Here is a 6,183-nt window from a genome sequence, read left to right as displayed (position 1 = left end):
ACATCATGAAAATGGTCAGAAAGAGTAAGGAATGGGGACAGGAGGTGGAAAGAATGAGTTGAGGGGTATGTATAAGGTGACCAAATTTCTAACAATCCAAATAAGCAGAAGAAGAGCCCTCAGGATGTGATTCAGAATTTTAGAAGGAATAAAAAGATCACTAAGAAGTCCTAGAGTAGGAGGAGAGTTGCTATCAGGCTACCACTAAATATAGAAGGTCCTAAATTGGTACCACAGACAGGTACAGGATAAGCAAGACATCTTTGTGCAGGGAATGTCAGTACAATTGATAATCCTGAAGCCCAGTAAGCAAGCTGCCTCACTGCAGAGCTGCCACCCCTCCACCAGGATCTAAGGAAGTCAGAGTCAAGCATCTCCTAAATCCCTGGGTCCTTTCTTCCCAAGCCAAGACTGATCATTGGGTAGGAGATGGGAAAATACCCTCCCCCATCCAGTTAGGAATGAGTTTAGTATCTTGTGACAGGAACTAGTACTAGGTGGGAATGAGGGTTGGGGGAGAGACAAAGAGAACTATAGGATTATCCCACCTCCAAACTATAGATTCAAGTAGGACCTCTGCTGTCCATGTTCTCCATCACCTATGTATCCTCACCCCACTTGGATCTCCACTTAATGATGGTTGGAAGTTTGGTTCCTTCAGGAGGGAGAAATTCACCCATAGCAATATCCTAGCATCTGACCACTGGTATGGTGGGAAGGAAAATCCCATTGGTGTGGGGCATGAAAAGACTACTACTGTTCCTTCTCGTTTTCTGAAGAGTCCTAGACCTTTCCTCTCTGACTGATAAAGAAGAAGAAATGGGCACCCATGGACCCTGTATGAACACTAGAGACAGAGATTAAAAGGAGAGAGAGACAGAGAGAGAGAGAGAGACAGAGAGAGACAGAGAGAGAGAGAGAGAGAAGGGGTATGGAGTAATTTAATTAATGGGATGACCCTTTCCACCCTTTAAAGGTCAGGCTCTAAAGTGCCACTACAACTCAATGGCTCTTCTCTTGACCACTTAGCCCATCCCAACCTTCCTTCCACCACTGGGAAAAAGTCAAAGGAGGGTCTGAGAAGGATAAAATAATGAATGTCAGAGGCTTTTCTCAGATCCATTACTTGGGGAAATTCCATGCTTCTCCCTCATCCTATGTCATGTTTATGTACACGTCTCAAAAGGGAAGTTTAAAGATTAAGGGAAACCTATTGTTGTCATATGTGCCCCCACCCCCAGCCTTAGTATCAGATATGCCAGACTCCTTATTCTATCCTTCCCTACAAGTATTCGTAGTTCTCACATTTACAATCACACTTTTGAGCTATGTAGAACAGTTGTTCTGTGCTACGAGAAGGAATTTTTCTTACTGACAAATCCTTGCATTTATAAAATCCGCTCTTTCATGTTCCAAGTCCCTTCTAAAGTGACCATCTCCTACCACTCTTCTTACACCTTACATCCAAGGAACACAGACTTCCTGGCTATTCTTTAAAAAGACACTCTGTCTCTTGGTATTTTCTCTGGCTGTCCCCTATGCCTGAGATTATCTCCCTTGTCAATCCCTCCTAGTGGATTTCCTGGATTTCTTTAATTCCCACTTAAAATTTCATCCTTTATAGGAAGCCTTTCCCAAACCATGAACATTCTAATGCCTTCTCTCTTTTGATTATTTCCTAGTTATCCCACATACAGTTTGTTTGCCCATATCTGTTTAATTGTCTGCCTTATTAAATTGTGAGCTCCTTGAGGGAAGGATTTATCTCTTACCTTTATATTGTATGCCCAGAGCTTAGCACAGTGTCTGGCATATAGTAAGCGCTTAGTAAATGTTATTGACTTATTAGTCCAAAAGAAGAACAAGGTCAGGGAAGGAGCAGCTATTTTCTAGCCCCAGTTACAACTATGCCTAATTACTTGTTGCACATTGTGTCAGTAGCTGAATATAGGCAAAATAATACAAATTCATTTCCTAGGAGATTATCTGATATTTTTTTTGTTCCTGAATTTCCTATAGGGAAAATATCTAGTAACCTCAAACCAAGTCTTTTTACTATACCTAACCCCCTTGCAATCAACCAAAATTTGAAGAGGAAAAATTTTTCAGCAAAATGGTAGGGAAGTTGTGTTCAAGGTGTCCTCTGTGTGTGCTAATCACTCCAAAATTAACTTTCTTCAGGCATTTAACATTTATTGAATGTCTACTTTTGACATAATTATCAGGTTGTTTTAAAATGAATGAACTAGAAATGAGAGCAGAACTTTTCAATACTTCTTACCGAAAACACACTTATTTCTTCTACTGAATTCATTTGGCACAAAGGTACACATACATGATATTGTATAAATAGATGGTTGCATGTACTTACATATGTTTGTGCTTATTTATATGTTTATGTGTGTAAATCACAGAGAACAAGTAGGTTCTCAGTGAATGTTATTATTTCCCTGGGTCTTGATGAAAGACATGTGGAGGTTTAACAAGTTACAAAGACTCTTAGAATGTAGTAAGTCAGTATGAGATTCCCAAGGAGACTGTAATAATCACATATTCATCTGATCCAGCTCAAGATAGACTGAACTTTTCTTTTTTATTATTTATTTTAACACAAAGCTTTGTCATTATCAATTTTATGAAAAAAATGAAATGTACTAAAAATAAATGCTTGTGTGGCATGTTTGGTAAATGGTGATCATAAAAATAGTCTCCCTCCAGAGCTGTCAGAAACCACTTCTTCCTTCAAAACCATTCTGCTTCCTTAGAGTTCAAGCTAGATGTGTTTCTAATGATCATGTAGCAGAGAGGAAAGATGCTGAGGAAGTCAAAACTGGCAGTAATAAACCATTCTTCATAATCTCCAAGGCCTTCAAACTGTTCCCTTTGCACATAGCATAAGGACAACAATCACTAAGTCAGGGGTCTATAAAGAACTTGTGAAAAACATGCTTGCAGGGCGGGATATGCAAGCTGCCATTTTGCTTGTAGCTCCCTATTCATTCAGTGCAGTGATCAAATCTGGGTCTGTTTCCTTATCACCCTTCTTTTTTTGTCAGTTTGCTAAGGGTTTTCTTGCCTTTATGTCCAAGAAAATTCTGGTTCCCATCTCAGGCATTTGTGCACCTGATCTTCTGTGCGAAGTAAAATATCAGCCATGCTGAAGAAGTAATCACCAAAATAATAAAGGGCATCGATGGGAAGACTCAAGAACCATGGCTGAAATTCTTTTGTGGTATATGAATCCCAATAGTTATGGTCATTGTACAGAAATGTTCTTCACCAGATTAACTTAAGATTCCCTTATCCCTCAATTCTGTAATCATCACTGCAATAATATCTCCAGTTCCTTGGTGAGTGTAATAAGAATGTAAATTTTGAAGATCTTCCCTGCCCCTAGGCTAATGTGCACCTGAAGCCTGGGGTGGGAGGCTTGTTTTTCAGTAGATACTTCTTGATTGGCCAGTGAGTCAATAAGGTTGTTACATTCTCTGAGCCAGGAGAAGGCTATATAAGCCCTGATGTGTAGCTTTGTTTTGGGACTCACTTTGAGAAGTGTTCTGTGATTTGATCTGAATTCTGGGAAGCCGTTGTTGAGAGTCCCCCGGCTTTGAAAAACCCAGAATGTGGAAACCCAGATGTTGACTGGGTATGGATGTAATGGTTGGACAGTTTGGAAAGCTGTCTACTTGATCTGTTAATGTCTTGATAATTATGCCTGTATACTTTGAGGTTCAGGGTGCTGACCTTTTCTTCTGAACAAGGTAAATGATATATGTCTGACTGATTAAAGTAAGCTTGTTAACCCATTTTGAGTTGCTTTCTTTAAAAAAGCAGATCCAAGAACCTGTGTGAGCAGGCACCCTGGGGACACTGGGGTGCTTGCCACTACAGTGAGTCATAGTGACTATGTCTTCATCAGATTTATTGTTATAGATGACAAACAGTAATTGCATTGTAGAAGGCTGTCTGTGAAATTTTCTCTTGAAATAGAGTTTTCCCCTCTGCAGTAAAGCAATCTATTGTTTGATGTCAGGTGGAACATGGAAACGTCTTTGAGGATCACATCCCAGATTATCTGCAATTCTATATAGCAGCAGGGGAGTCATGAACTGGCCCCTGACCTCCACCTTGGGGGAATCAAGGCTGTAGTTCTGCCATGGTCCATATGCAAATCCAAGAGTTGCCCCAGCAGGCCAGGCCTGTCTATACATTGATAAGCAAGCATTAATACTCCTGGTTCTCTCTACCTGCCTCGGCCGCCCACAGGTACCAGTGCAGCACAGCCAGGAGGACCAAACTGGGCTGCTAGACCCCCTTTCAGCAGGCCATGGTGCTCTAGAGACTTGGGAGAAGATGGGAGATAAAGGGTCAGGTCAGGCAGGAGGGGTGGCAGCAGCAGACAGGGTAGCTCAGAGTAGGAAGGGTACACTAAAGGCATCAAATTCATGGGATTGTACAGACTGAACTTTTCAATGGATAATCAAAAATCATTTGGAGTTTACCATCTGTCACTTTAAGCAACTCCTTTAAAGTCTACATTACTGAATTCAGTCTATAGGGCATCCTGGTTCCATGTGTAATATTGCCTCTCTATACAAACACAATAAGTTCTTAGGTTGTGGAGTACAGAGGAGACACAAAAATAAAGTACAAACTGCAAAATCCTTGACAAAGGACTTTTCTCCCTATTGACCATTTTAATATAAGGAGCAGATAAGCAATGGAATGGAGGGAGCACCAGGCCTAGAGTCAGGAAGACCTGAGTTCAAATCCCTCAGTATTTATAAACTATGTGACCCTGAGCAAGTCACTTAAACCTGTTTGCCTCAATTTTATCATCTGTAAAATGTGCTAGAGGAGGAAATGGCAATCTACACCAGTATCTTTGCCAAGAAAACCCTAAATTGGGTCTCTAAGGACTGAACAAAAAAAAACTTATCTCATGTTCCTCCCCTACACGAATTCTCCAATCCAGACCACACAAGTCACTTTGTCTTTTTTTCTCTGAAAATACTGTGCACATTCATGGCTCTATGTTTTTGCTTAGATTATTTTCTCTGCCGAAAATGTCCTTTTCCCTCTTCTTCATTTGTCTAAATCTATATTTATTTTCAAAGTAAAGGGACAACATGGAATAGCTGATAAAGCCCTCGAAAACCCCGAGTCAAAAAGACCTGGATTTGAATCTTATCTCAAATATTATTCTGGGCATTTCATTTAACCTCTTAAATTCTCAGTTTTCTCATCTGTAAAATAGGGGTGATCATATCACCTCTCTCCCAGGGTTGTTATGAAAGTGAAATACATATTCATACTTTAACAACCTCTAAGAATTATATGGGATCAGAGGACCTTAGATTTAAAACCAGAAGAACTTTAGAGGATGTCTAGACCAAACCTCTCACTTCATAGACAAGAAATTGAGACCTCTGATTCTAGATTCAACACATATTCCATTGTACCATGTCCCATGTTGATATAAATGTCAACTAGTAGTAGTAGTAGCTGTAGTAGTAGTAGTGGTAGTAGTAGTAGTATTTCCAGGCTCAATTCCTATACCACTCCTGCCATAAACTTCATTGAAGTGAATACCTTCCCAGTCCTCAATGAGTTTTCCATCCTCTAAAATACTACTGGATTTATTTCCATCATTTAACAAGCATTTATTAAATCCCTGCTATTTGCTAGTCACTAGAGATACAAAGACAGAAAAAGTCCCTGTAAAAGCTTAGATCCCATTAGAGGAAAAAATGTGCATATATACATAAATATGTAAATAAACAAAATAAATGTTAAAGTGATGTTCAAAATCCTTTCCTCAATTAAAGAAAGCCTAGATTTCTAGATTTAATCAATCAATAAGAGGTGTGTGGAAGGATTGAATCAATCAATCAATCACAGACATTAAAGTAAGTGCCAGAAATCCCAATAATCAAGTGGAAAAGAATAGACCACATTTAGCCATTGGATGAAATGGATAAATGCCATATAGTAAATCTATTAGAATGAGCTAAGAAGACTTTCACAACCAGTGGGTCTTATATAAAATAGCAAGTTATTTCCGAACCTAAGCATTTGAGTGTCTGGCAAGCTAAAGGATAGAACGGTTCCAGTCAAACCTCAGAGAAGTATTCATTTTAAGGGAGGAAAAAGAATAGTAGAAGGGTCTGTTTCCTCAGACCC

At 39.5% G+C, this 6,183-nt stretch overlaps 1 pseudogene; it reads right to left on the bottom strand.

Annotated features, from left to right (window-relative positions):
• Nucleotides 1-2,792: 2,792 nt before the first annotated feature.
• Nucleotides 2,793-4,165, bottom strand: LOC138151210 (E3 ubiquitin-protein ligase RNF130-like; annotated as a pseudogene).
• Between the last annotated feature and the right edge of the window lie 2,018 nt (nt 4,166-6,183).

Source organism: Petaurus breviceps, unplaced genomic scaffold (assembly GCF_028583685.1).
Source record: "Petaurus breviceps papuanus isolate PSGF00001 unplaced genomic scaffold, PetGlider_PUasm1.0 90895, whole genome shotgun sequence".
NCBI classification, from domain to species: Eukaryota; Metazoa; Chordata; class Mammalia; order Diprotodontia; family Petauridae; genus Petaurus; species Petaurus breviceps.
This window is presented reverse-complemented; position numbering and strand designations above follow the sequence as displayed.